Source organism: Schistocerca serialis, chromosome 2 (genome assembly GCF_023864345.2).
Source record: "Schistocerca serialis cubense isolate TAMUIC-IGC-003099 chromosome 2, iqSchSeri2.2, whole genome shotgun sequence".
Classification (NCBI taxonomy): Eukaryota; Metazoa; Arthropoda; class Insecta; order Orthoptera; family Acrididae; genus Schistocerca; species Schistocerca serialis.
The window spans coordinates 98,082,902-98,095,365 of record NC_064639.1 but is presented as its reverse complement, the minus strand read 5'-3'; the positions used below and the strand labels follow the sequence as shown (position 1 = coordinate 98,095,365).

General features: G+C 48.0%; 1 protein-coding gene across 2 annotated transcripts in view; it reads left to right on the top strand.

The window, feature by feature from the left end:
- Nucleotides 1–12,464, top strand: part of LOC126455451 (uncharacterized) — a 237,078-nt gene that overhangs the window by 104,765 nt on the left and 119,849 nt on the right. The gene's annotated exons all lie outside the window — the stretch shown is intronic.

Below are 12,464 nucleotides of genomic sequence, written 5' to 3'. Positions count from 1 at the left end.
CGTAGTATGTGGCACAGACCTCTGGGCGACTCTAACACTCTCAAACCTTACAGTGTTCATAAATGATCATTTATACTTACGTATTACACGAGTAACATACGAGGGCGTCCTGAAAAGCACGCCTCCGAATTTCGTAATCTGTTCTCACAAGGGAACCTCCCCATCGCACCCACCTCAAATTTAGTTATAAGTTGGCACAGTGGATAGGCCTTGAAAAACTGAACACAGATCAATCAAGAAAACAGGAAGAAGTTGTGTGGAAGTATGAAAAAAAATAAGCAAAATATACAAACTGAGTAGTCCATGCGCAAGATAAGCAACATCAAGGATAGCCTGAGCTCCGGAGCGCCGTGGTCCCGTGGTTAATGTGAGCAGCGCCGGAACGAGAGGTCCTTGGTTCAAGTCTTCCCTCGAGTGAAAAGTTTACTTTCTTTATTTTCGCGAAGTTCTGATCTGTCCGTTCGTTCATTGACGTCTCTTTTCACTGTAATAAGTTTAGTGTCTGTGTTTTGCAATCGCACCGCAAAACCGTGCGATTAGTAGACGAAAGGACGTGCCTCTCCAATGTGAACCGAAAACATTTGATCGCAAGGTCATAGGTCAATCGATTCCTCCACAGGAAAATACGTCAGATAATAATTGTCTTAAAATCAAACTCTTCAGTCGAAGGAAGACTTGAACCAAGGACCTCCCGTTCCGTAGGTGGTCACGCTAACCACGGGACCACGGTGCTCCCGTTGGCCTTGATGTTGCTTAGCTTGCGCATGGACTACTCAGTTTGTATATTTTGCTTACTTTTTTAATAGTTCCACACAACTTCTTCCTGTTTTCTCGATTGATCTGTGTTCAGTATTTCAAGGCCTATCCACTGTGCCAACTTATAACTAAATCTCAGGGGGGTGCGATGGGGAGGTTCCCTTGTCAGTGCTGATTGACGTATTGCGTGTCACGTATGTTACTCGGTAGACTTTTCCTCTTCGCTGACGTAAGCTGCAACCTCCTGCCACTAGAGGGCTCCAAATTGCCGTATGTAACATAGCGATGTGTAGCATAACTACACTGAAGGAAAAAATCGCGACACCAATAAGTCATTGTACGATGTAAACTAAAGTTGGTAAGCGTGTTTCTACATTTGAAAGACGTTGTCTATTGCAATTTTGTGCCAGTCGTGTAAGGTGCTGGTTACACAGTGCAAGATGGCAGCCCAGGTGACCTCGTCAGCTACTGCAGTGCATCTTCTCGCAGCGTGAACACATCATACGAGTTACTGTTGTGTCGAGTCGATCAGCAGCTCACATCCGAGTTACTGCAAATTATTTTCTTTTTTACTCGCCTCTCGCCTTCCCCCATCACGCCACACGCAGGAGCTCGCATGCGACTCGGACGTCAGCTTGCGTGGTGTTGCGAAATGACAGTACTTTGTAAGCTGAGGAACACGCAGGGCGCATTCTTCGTTGCTGCAGATGTTTTTGTGTCTCTAAGAGCTGTTAAAAAAATTACGGATGGATGGACTTCTGAACAAAATATGATGTTTTCAGAATTGTACAAGGACCAAACCAACTTATAGAATTGTTTCAATCCTAATTATAAGCACAAATGCTTGCGTAAAGCTTCGCTTGGACAAATTCGCCTGGAACTGGGTCTACAAGAAGCGAATGAAGTAACAAAAAGACCAAATATTATGTTCTACGTATAACCAGAAGTTATTGAAAACTCACGATGTGGCACTGACGAAATCTAATGCTATGAATTACATTATGAAAATAATTAATTGAAACACAACAGGCCGGCCGGAGTGGCCGTGCGGTTCTGGGCGCTACAGTCTTTAACCGCGAGACCGCTACGGTCGCAGGTTCGAATCCTGCCTCGGGTATGGATGTGTATGATGTCCTTAGGTTAGTTAGGTTTAAGTAGTTCTAAGTTCTAGGGGACTGATGACCTCAGAAGTTGAGTCCCATAATGCTCAGAGCCATTTGAACCATTTGAAACACAACAAGTGGTCTGGTAAGTATTATATTATTATATAGTATTTTATTTATAATTTTACTTACAGTCACACAATTATATTATAGTATTTATAACCACACAGTGTTGTTGTTTTGCCAAGTACCTGCTATTGATTTCGATCTATTATTGATCATTGAGAAATGAATGCTTTGCAGTTCATATGTATTTTCATCTCCACTGCCCCAGATTGATGTGAAAGTTCATTATATCTTCATAATCTGTCGTTTCCAGTGCTGCGTAGGTGCTTGATGCAGTGGTTCGTAACAAGTTATGTAACGTACATGCACAAAAGACGATCTTCATCGCAGTTTCCTCTTTAACTTGAATTTGTTTACCCAAAACACGAAACCTGAGGCTCTAGAATGCCAAACTCATTCTCAACAATTCTTCTTGCTCTGCTCAATCTGAATTTATAGATCCTTTCTCTTGTATATTTGAAAGGTTTAAGAAGAACGACTTTAAAGGGAAGGCATCATCTCCAACCGGAACCCCACTTTCAGGCAACAATAATTTGTTTTCTAGACAAGGCCATAGCGACCAGTTTTGGGATACCCAACCATCTGCATTACGACCATATGAGACTATATAAACATATCTAAAACAATAATCACGACGCACAACTGCCATAATCATTGTAGTATTTGTTCCTTTGTAACTAAAGTATTCACTATCACAATTTTGTGCTGCTTTAATTATTATGTGTTTTGCATCAATAGCCCCATAGCAGTGTGGAAAATTTCACCTCGGATGGAACCCTACTTGCATATCTTGCCATTCCCCCATAGTCGGTATCTAGAAATAAAGTAAATAAAGTAGTATTGTTAATTGTGATTTGACTTGAAATAGTATTGTTAAATTCCAAAATTAAATACACTCCTGGAAATTGAAATAAGAACACCGTGAATTCATTGTCCCAGGAAGGGGAAACTTTATTGACACATTCCTGGGGTCAGATACATCACATGATCACACTAACAGAACCACAGGCACATAGACACAGGCAACAGAGCATGCACAACGTCGGCACTAGTACAGTGTATATCCACCTTTCGCAGCAAAGCAGGCTGCTATTCTCCCATGGAGACGATCGTAGAGATGCTGGATGTAGTCCTGTGGAACGGCTTGCCATGCCATTTCCACCTGGCGCCTCAGATGGACCAGCGTTCGTGCTGGACGTGCAGACCGCGTGAGACGACGCTTCATCCAGTCCCAAACATGCTCAATGGGGGACAGATCCGGAGATCTTGCTGGCCAGGGTAGTTGACTTACACCTTCTAGAGCACGTTGGGTGGCACGGGATACATGCGGACGTGCATTGTCCTGTTGGTACACCAAGTTCCCTTGCCGGTCTAGGAATGGTAGAGCGATGGGTTCGATGACGGTTTGGATGTACCGTGCACTATTCAGTGTCCCCTCGACGATCACCAGTGGTGTACGGCCAATGTAGGAGATCGCTCCCCACACCATGATGCCGGGTGTTGGCCCTGTGTGCCTCGGTCGTATGCAGTCCTGATTGTGGCGCTCACCTGCACGGCGCCAAACACGCATACGACCATCATTGGCACCAAGGCAGAAGCGACTCTCATCGCTGAAGACGACACGTCTCCATTCGTCCCTCCATTCACGCCTGTCGCGACACCACTGGAGGCGGGCTGCACGATGTTGGGTCGTGAGCGGAAGACGGCCTAACGGTGTGCGGGACCGTAGCCCAGCTTCATGGAGACGATTGCGAATGGTCCTCGCCGATACCCCAGGAGCACCAGTGTCCCTAATTTGCTGGGAAGTGGCGGTGCGGTCCCCTACGGCACTGCGTAGGATCCTACGGTCTTGGCGCGCATCCGTGCGTCGCTGCGGTCCGGTCCCAGGTCGACGGGCACGTGCACCTTCCGCCGACCACTGGCGACAACATCGATGTACTGTGGAGACCTCACGCCCCACGTGTTGAGCAATTCGGCGGTACGTCCACCCGGCCTCCCGCATGCCCACTATACGCCCTCGCTCAAAGTCCGTCAACTGCACATACGGTTCACGTCCACGCTGTCGCGGCATGCTACCAGTGTTAAAGACTGCGATGGAGCTCCGTATGCCACGGCAAACTGGCTGACACTGACGGCGGCGGTGCACAAATGCTGCGCAGCTAGCGCCATTCGACGGCCAACACCGCGGTTCCTGGTGTGTCCGCTGTGCCGTGCGTGTGATCATTGCTTGTACAGCCCTCTCGCAGTGTCCGGAGCAAGTATGGTGGGTCTGACACACCGGTGTCAATGTGTTCTTTTTTCCATTTCCAGGAGTGTAGTACTGTTGATGTCAGGAACGACATCATGCATCAACATTGCGGAACGAGTTGTCTAAAGATATTTACAAACTAATAACGAGGGTCTCGATACTAATAGAAACAGCAACAACGCCGTGGAATACAACCAATGAAACTACCAAATGGAGCAACGTCAAAGAAGAAGTTTTCACCAGAACAGTTTTAAATTCAAGCAACAGTGAATGAACTCAAGGAACTGAATAACGGATTAAAAATGACTGTCCCGATTTAAACCAAAAAAATCAGAAGATGAATGTGATTTAATTGGAAGACATGTGGTACTGCAGCTCAGTCAGTTGCCGACAACTGATGGAATTGATGCGACGAATGAAATACACTACTGGCCATTAAAATTGCTACACCACGAAGATGACGTGCTACAGACGCGAAATTTAACCGACAGGAAGAAGACGCTGTGATACGCAAATGATTAGCTTTTCAGTGCTGACATGAGGAAAGTTTCCAACCGATTTCTCACACACAAACAGCAGTTGACCGGCGTTGTCTGGTTAAACGTTGTTGTGATGCCTCGTGTAAGGAGAAGAAATGCGTACCATCACGTTTCCGACTTTGATAAAGGTCGGATTGTAGCCTATCGCGATTGCGGGTTATCGTATCGCGACATTGCTGCTCGCGTTGGTCGAGTTCCAATGACTGTTAGCAGAATATGGAATCGGTGGATTCATGAGTGTAATACGGAACGCCGTGTTGGATCCCAACGGCCTCGTATCACTAGCAGTCGAGATGACAGGCATCGTATCCCCATGGTTGTAACGGATCGTGCAGCCACGTCTCGATCCCTGAGTCAACAGATGGGGACGTTTGCAAGAAAACAACCATCTGCACGAACAGTTCGACGACGTTTGCAGCAGCATGGACTATCAGCTCGGGGACCATGGCTGCGGTTACCCTTGACGCTGCATCACAGACAGGAGCGCCTACGATGGTGTACTCATCGACGAACCTGCGTGCACGAATGGCAAAACGTCTTTTTTTTATGAATCCAGGTTCTGTTTACAGCATCATGATGGTCGCATCCGTGTTTGGCAATATCGCGGTGAAGACACATTGGAAGCGTGTATTCGTCATCGCCATACTGGCGTATCCCCTGGCGTGATGGTATGGGGTGCCATTGGTTACACGTGTCGGTCACCTTTTGTTCGCATTGACGGCACTTTGAACAGTGGACGTTACATTTCAGATGTTTTACGACCCGTGGCTCTACCCTTCATTCGATCCCTGTGAAACCCTACATTTCAGCAGGATAATGGACGACCGCATGTTGTAGGTCCTGTACGGGCCTTTCTGGATACAGAATATGTACGACTGTTGCCCTGGCCAGCACATTCTCCAGATCTCTCACCAATTGAAACCGTTTGGTCAATGGTGGCCGACCAACTGGCTCGTCACAATACGCCAGTCACTACTCTTGATGAACTGTAGTATCGTGTTGAAGCTGCATGGGCAGCTGTACCTGTACACGTCATCCAAGCTCTGTCTGACTCAATGCCCAGGCGTATCAAGGCCGTTATTACGGCCAGAGGTGGTTGTTCTGGGCACTGATTTCTCAGGATCTATTCACCCAAATTGTGTGAAAATGTAATCACATGTCAGGTCTAGTATAATGTATTTGTCCAATGAATACCCGTTTATAATATGCATTTCGTCTTGGTGTAGCAATTTTAATGGCCAATAGTGTACATACATTACTGTCTAGACACCGTAAGAAAGCCGTCTGTGTTACAGTCGTGTACACACCTTCTAATTACAGTTCCGAGTCTGCTCGATCACCACAGCCGACTGTAGGGTTCCCACTGAGATCGCCACTAATCTCTACGCCAACAGCGACTGCTTTCAATGAGCCTGATGAACCTTTGTGTCTGCAGACTCCACACAATTGGAACAATCCTCGCAATCAACACTCGCAAGTGATGTACTTCATGCAGTAATGACATTCTCTAACATCATGTTACAGTCCCCCGAGCTCAGGGTTGTAACTTGTCAGAACGAGGTATCGTTTGCGAGAAAGGGGTGACTCACGCTGAGCGTGCAGGGAAACACAGGCAAGTGTGTCACTGACTTTATTACATCGAAGGTACGACAGCGGGCATTCTGCCGAACTCGGCGGTGGTGCCGCGCAGCATTCGTGGGTCAGCGCCAATGCGAAATGGCGGTGCCGGCCACTGTGGCCGAGCGGTTCTAGGCGCTTCAGTCTCTAACCACGTGGCTCTTGCGGTCGCAGGTTTGAATCCTGCCTTGGGCATGGATGTGTGTGATGTCCTTAGGTTAGTTAGGTTTAAGTAGTTCTAAGCTTAGGGACTGATGACCTCAGTCCCATGGTGCTTAGAGCCATTTGAACCATTTTGAAATGACGGAATCCGCAGCATCGGCGTCCGGTTGCCCAGCGTTGTGGACGTAGCGATCCTATTCGTGCCACGGTTGAGTGGCCGCCGCATGTGTTAACTGTGCCCGTGGTCCAGACTGCAGCTGACTACTGCCTCAATCGAGACTCGTGGGCCCCGTGTAGAGCGCCGAAGGGAAGCAGCCGACCGCCGTCGCTGTAGTGAGCCTTAGCAGCTCCGGCCGGCCTCCCAGGGCAGCTCGTTCAGTGCTTGCAGACAGCTCTGTACCCGGGAGGCCGCGGGTTCGCATCCCGGCCCCGCCTCTGAGGACGATGTCACCCAGATAGCGGAGGCGAGCAGTTCTCTCGCTCCTCGCGCCGGTGCAGCTCCAGCATGCGGCACGCCCTGCTACAGCAGTGACGTGTCCGTGCAGCGGAGCTTCAGCGGGTCGGTTGGCCACCGATATCCATCACCAAAAGGCCGTCGAGGTTGGCCTGCAACTTAAATCGTCATTCTCTCTGGTTCTCGAGACGATTGCTCGCTGTGAGCCTCCGGGCTTGTTCATGTATACCTTTCCCCACGCCTCGCCGTCGCTCCTCTGGAGGGGACAAGTGGAGTGTTCTTTCACAATTACAGCATCAGCTTTCCTCAGCCTGCTTCGGCCCCCACACACAGGTCACTAGACACTTGCAGCTGCAACATATGAGTTGTTCACAGCACGTTGGCGCCCTGTACTGCCGTTATTACTTCACATTTGCATACAGTGCCCGCCGTGCAGTGCCATCTAGCCTGCAACGCGGTCTCGTAACCCTGTCTCCGCAGAATCCTTTTGCAAAATATCAATTTCGCCCGCGCCTGCCATCCGATGTGCCAGTCGGTCCCTTAACTACTGCCTTCTAGCCATTGCCGGGCGAAATTTACGTTTCCGAAATCCACGCCTGTACTTATTCGTGGCGCAGCAATCGTGAATTAAGCTTTGTAGCACAGTATTATTCTGTCAGGTTCATTTTTAATACATGCAAAAAACGTTAACAAACCATTTGTTAATGTGATTATGAGTAATAAATATTAATTACTTTGATAAAATCTTGTATGTTTTCATTTATAGCTTCACACACTTCTGTTGTTATTTTAATTACGAACGCCTTTGAAATACCGAAAAATATCCACAGCAGTCTATACGACATTCCAGAAGAAAAGTATACCAAAGTTATTTCTAACTTCACTCTTGCAGGTATAGCATAGCTCACGTGTGTATCTTTACGTCGAATTTTTGGAGCAATCAAATTTAAAAGTACTTCCACCTGTGTACGCGTCACTGTCATTACTGCCTTATATTCTCGAGGATCTCCATCATATTGTTCTTTAAATATTGTATGCCTTGCTCGTTTTCTTTGGATCCAATTCCTGACACAAATCGTTCTTTTTTTCTCCATTTTCTGCACAACACTTCTAGCTCGAACTATTTCAGCGCAAGGTATTTTTGTAACCGATTAAGGTATGAACCGCGATCCGCGGTGTATTTTGCCACGACGTTGCACGAGACGTGGTTGCTGGAGAAATGCGGTGCAGTGGCTGTCTACTTTTACGCCAGCGGCTCTCACTTGCGTGACCGGGCGAGGCGAATTGAGCTGCTGTAGCGGCCCACTGTCAGCTCAGTAGATCGTATTTCGTAACCAGGCCCTAACGGTGGCGCTGCTTGCGCCACTACGAGGACGCAAACCAGGTTTGCTTTAAATATCCGCTGCAACAGTGGTGAGCGTTAGTTATACTATGTGATCAAAAGTGTTCGGACACCCCAAAAAACATACGTTTTTCATATTAGGTGCATTGTGCTGTCACCTACTGCCAGATATCCGTATCAGCGACAGCAATAGTCATTAGACACCGTGAGGCCAGAATGGGTCGCTCCACGGAACTCACCTGCTTCGAACGTGGTCAGGTGATTGGATGTCACTTGTGTCATACGCCTGTACGCGAGCTTTCCACGCTCCTAAACATCCCTAGATCAACTATTTCCGATGTCATGGTGAGCCGGCTGCTGTGACCGAGCGGTTCTAGGCGCTGCAGTCTGGAGCCGAGCGACCGCTACGGTCGCAGGTTCGAATTCTGCCTTGGGCATGGATGTGTGTGATGTTCTAAGGTTAGTTAGGTTGAAGTAGTTCTAAGTTCTAGGGGACTGATGACCACAGATGTTAAGTCCCATAGTGCTCAGAGCCATTTGAACCATTTGTCATAGTGAAGTGGAAACGTGAAGGGACACGTACAGCACAAAAGCGTACAGGCCGACCTCGTCTGTTGATTGACAGAGACCGCCGACATTGAAGGGGTCGTAATGTGTAAAAGGCAGATACCTATCCATACCATCATAGAGGAATTCCAAACTTCATCAGGACCCTCTGCAATGACAGTTAGGCGGGAGGTGGGACCGGCCCGGTTAGCCGTACGGTCTAACACACGGCTTTCCGGGCGGGAAGGAGCGCCGGTCCCCGGCACGAATCCGCCCGGCGGATTTGTGTCGAGGTCCGGTGAACCGGCCAGTCTGTAGATGTTTTTAGGCGGTTTTCCATCTTCCTCGTCGAATGCGGGCTGGTTACCCTTCTTCCACCTCAGCTACACTATGTCGGCGATTGCTACGCAAACAAATTCCCCACGTACGCTACACCACCATTACTCTACCACGCAAACATTGGGGTTACACTCGTCTGGTGTGAGACGTTCCTTGGGGCGTCCACCGGGGGCCGAACCGCACACTAACCCTGGGTTCGGTGTGGGGCGGCGGAGGGGTGTGAAGTGGACTGCGGTAGTCGTCGTGGGGTTGTGGACCACAGCGGCTGCGGTGGGGACTGAGCCTCCCCGTCGTTTCTAGGTCTCCGGTTAACATACAATACCAAATACAATAGGTGGGAGGTGAGAAAACGTGGATTTCATGATCGAACGGCTGCTCATTAGCCACAAATCACGCCGGTAAATACCAAACGACACCTTGCTTGGTGTATGGAGAGTAAATATTGGACGATTGAACAGTGTAAAAACGTTGTGTGGAGTGACGAATCGCCGTACACAATGAGGCGATCCGATGGCAGAGTGTAGGTATGACGAATGCCAGGTGAACGTCATCTGACAGCGTGTGTAGTGCCAACAGTAAAATTCAGAGGCGGAGGTGTTATGCTGTGGTAGTGGTTTTCATTGAGGGGGCTCGCACCCCTTGTAGTTTTGTGTGGCACTATCACAGCACAGGCCTACATTGATGTTTTAAGCACCTTCTTGCCTCCCACTGTTGAGGAGCAATCGGGGGGATCGTGAGTCCCGCCGACTGTGAAGTACGGGCTATTATAAGACTTCTTAGTGCTAAAGGCCTAAAAGCGATCGATATTCATCTTGAGTGATGGAATGGTAAGAAAGTGGGTGAGAGCACTTAAAGTTTGCCGCACAAATGTGCATGATGAACAATGGAGTGGGCGTCCTTCGGTCGTTGATGAAAGTTTGGTGCAGGAGGTGGACAATAAGGTGAGAGAAAACAGACGCTTTACGATTTGTTCCTTGCGAGATGACTTTCCTAATGTTTCTAGTAGTGTTTTGTATGGCATTGTGACCGAGCATTTGAATCACCGAAAATTGTGCGTACATTGGGTACCGAAAATGTTGATGGATGTGCACAAAACTAAACGTTTAGACGGTGCATTGACTTTCCTTGAGCGGTATCACAACGACGGTGATGATTTCTTAAGCTGAACTGTTAGGGCGATGAAACATGGGTGGCCTACATTACACCAGAATCAAAGCAACAATCCATGGAAGTTGAGCAAGGGCATCGTTTTGCTGCTAGACAATGCCCGTCTGCATGTGGCGAATCAGACCAAAGATCTCATCACATATTTTCGATGGGAAACTCTAGATCATCCTCCGTACAGACCCGATCTTGCGCCCAGTGACTACCATCTGTTCTTACACTTGAAGAACACCTGGGCGGTCAGCGTCTTCAAGACGATGACGAAGTCCAAACAGTGGTGATGTAGAAGTTAACATGTGAGGCGGCAGACTTCTATGAAGAGGGTATTCAAAAACTGGTACAATGTTATGACAAGTGCCTCAATATTGACGGAAATTATGTAGAAAAGTAGATTAAGGTACAGGCTTTCATGTAAAAATAAAATTATTGAGATATCTTAGCACGTCTTTTTTTTAAATTGGTTTTGTGCACATCCATCAACATTTTCGCTACCCAACGTGCGCACACTTACTTAAAAACACGCCTCGTACACCTTTGGGACGTTTTGGAACGCAGACTTCGTGCCAGGCCTCACCGACCGACGTCGACACCTCTCTTCAGTGCAGCGCTCTATGAAAAATGGGCTAGCATTCCCCAAAAAACCGCCCAGCACCTGTTGAACGTATACCTGCGAGAGTGGAAGCTGTCATCAAGGCTAACGGCGGGCCAACACCACATTGATTTCCAACATTTCCGGTGGAGAGCGCCACGAACTTGTAAGTCATTTTCAGCCAGGTGTCCGGATACTTTTGGTCACATACTGTACGTTTGAGACTGGACGTGGTGAGCTGAAGTTAATCAAGAATGCCCTTAAGGTGACAAAGACGCCATTATCACCATCTCACTGACTTTAAATGAGATCGTGTAACAGGACTACGGGAAGCTAGATGTTCCTTCTACGATATTGCAGGAAGACTTGTCAGGAATGCAGCAATTCTGATGATTGATGGCAGTGGTGGTCAAGAGAATGCACGGTCGCAAGATGACCGAGCTCCGGACAGCCACGTGGCATTACCGAGAGCGAACACCGCCGCGTTCGGTGTGCGGTTCTGGCTCATCGTACTGCATCTGCAGCACGAACTTCAGCAGTAGTTAGCACCACAAGGACACAACGAACTGCTACAAATCGGTTACTTCAAGAACAGTTCCGAGGCAGACGCCCTGTAGCATGCATTCTACTGAGCCCAAACCATCGCCATTTGCAACTTCAGTGGTGTTAAAGGAAAGGTCATTGGATGGCAGATTTCTGATTAAAATTGGGTCTGCATCGGTTCCAGTGATAGCTATGTGTTGTTTAGAAAGAGACCAATTGAGGACCTGCATCCAACCTGCCTGCATGCTAGACGTGCTGGACTTAAACCTAGAGTTATGGTCTGGGTTGCGACTTCGGATGACAGCAGAGCACTCTCGTGGTTATCTCACGCACCCTGATTGCAAGTTGATACATCAATCTGGTGATTCGATCTGTTGTGCTTCCATTCACAAACAGCATTCCAGGGGATATTTTCCAACAGGATAATGCTCGCCTACATACCACTGTTGTAACCCATCATGCTCTACCGAGTGTTGACATGTCGCCGGCCTGTTCGATAGCCAAACCTGTCTCCAATCGAGCACATATGGGACATCATCGCACAACAACTCCAGCATCGTCCACAAACATCATTAATCGCTCCTCTATTCACACACAAAGTGCAGCAGGCATGGAACTCCACCCCACAAACTGACATCCGGCACGTGTACAACACACTGTATGCACGTTTTCCATGGCTCATCTCGCGCTTACATTAACTTGTGATCTTGCAAGGTTAACCACTGAAATATGTTACCTAGACAACGTATTCCCTAAATTTCATTACTCTGCATTAATTAAATCCTGGTACTGCGATTTTTTCCGTCTGTGTATGTCGGAGCATCAGAAACAGCGCTCTGTAATCGATTTTCGAATTCGACGAGTTGGTCCACGCATGGAGCGTTCCCTCATTTAGCATGTAAATGCCAGACAACACACAAGGTCTGCGAGATGTGC